Consider the following 1,147-nt stretch of genomic DNA (forward strand, 5'->3'; position numbering starts at 1 on the left):
GGAACAAGGACAAAAGCATTCTTGTTGAAGCTGACCCTGAACCTGAAAGGACCTTGAAGCGAAAGCTAAGAGAAGCTAAGGCACAACTCTCTGTAGAGGACCTAACAGAAATCTTCAAAGAAGAAGACATGGCAGCCGAAAACAACAACAATGCAAACAATGCAAGGAAGGTGCTGGGTGACTTTATTGCACCTACTCCCGACTTCTATGGGAGAAGCATCTCTATCCCTGCCATTGGAGCAAACAACTTCGAGCTTAAGCCTCAATTAGTTTCTCTAATGCAATAGAATTGCAAGTTCCATGGACTTCCATTGGAAGATCCTCATCAGTTCTTAGCTGAATTCTTGCAAATCTGTGACACTGTCAAGACTAATGGGGTTGACCCTGAGGTCTACAGACTTATGCTATTCCCTTTTGCTGTAAGAGACAGAGCTAGGACATGGTTGGACTCACAACCTAAAGAAAGACTGGACTCATGGGAAAAGCTAGTCAATGCCTTCTTGGCAAAGTTCTTTCCACCTCAAAAATTGAGTAAGCTTAGAGTGGAAGTCCAAACCTTCAGACAGAAGGATGGAGAATCCCTCTATGAAGCTTAGGAAAGATACAAACAATTGATCAGAAAATGTCCTTCTGACATGCTTTCTGAATGGAGCACCATAGGTATTTTCTATGATGGTCTCTCTGAACTATCCAAGGTGTCTTTGGATAGCTCTGCTGGAGGATCTCTTCATCTGAAGAAGACGCCTACAGAAGCTCAAGAACTAATTGAAATGGTTGCAAATAACCAATTCATGTACACTTCTGAAAGGAATCCTGTGAACAATGAGACAAATCAGAAGAAAGGAGTTCTTGAGATTGATACTCTGAATGCCATTCTGACTCAGAGCAAGATATTGACTCAACAAGTCAATTTGATTTCTCAAAGTCTGTCTGGAATGCAAAATGCACCAAGTAGTACTAAGGATGCTTCATCTGAAGAAGAAGCTTATGATCCTGAGAACCCTTCAATGGAAGAGGTGAATTACATGGGAGAACCCTATGGAAACACCTATAATTCTTCATGGAGAAATCATCCAAATCTCTCATGGAAGGATCAACAGAGACCTCAACAAGGTTTCAATAACAATAATGGTGGAAGAAACAGGTT

General features: G+C 41.3%; 1 non-coding gene across 1 annotated transcript; it reads right to left on the reverse strand.

The window, feature by feature from the left end:
- Nucleotides 1–533: 533 nt before the first annotated feature.
- LOC130971521 (small nucleolar RNA R71) lies at nt 534–641 on the reverse strand. Its single transcript, XR_009082735.1, has one exon. It is a non-coding gene; the product is annotated as a small nucleolar RNA R71 (small nucleolar RNA).
- Between the last annotated feature and the right edge of the window lie 506 nt (nt 642–1,147).

This window comes from Arachis stenosperma, chromosome 3 (assembly GCF_014773155.1).
Source record: "Arachis stenosperma cultivar V10309 chromosome 3, arast.V10309.gnm1.PFL2, whole genome shotgun sequence".
NCBI classification, from domain to species: Eukaryota; Viridiplantae; Streptophyta; class Magnoliopsida; order Fabales; family Fabaceae; genus Arachis; species Arachis stenosperma.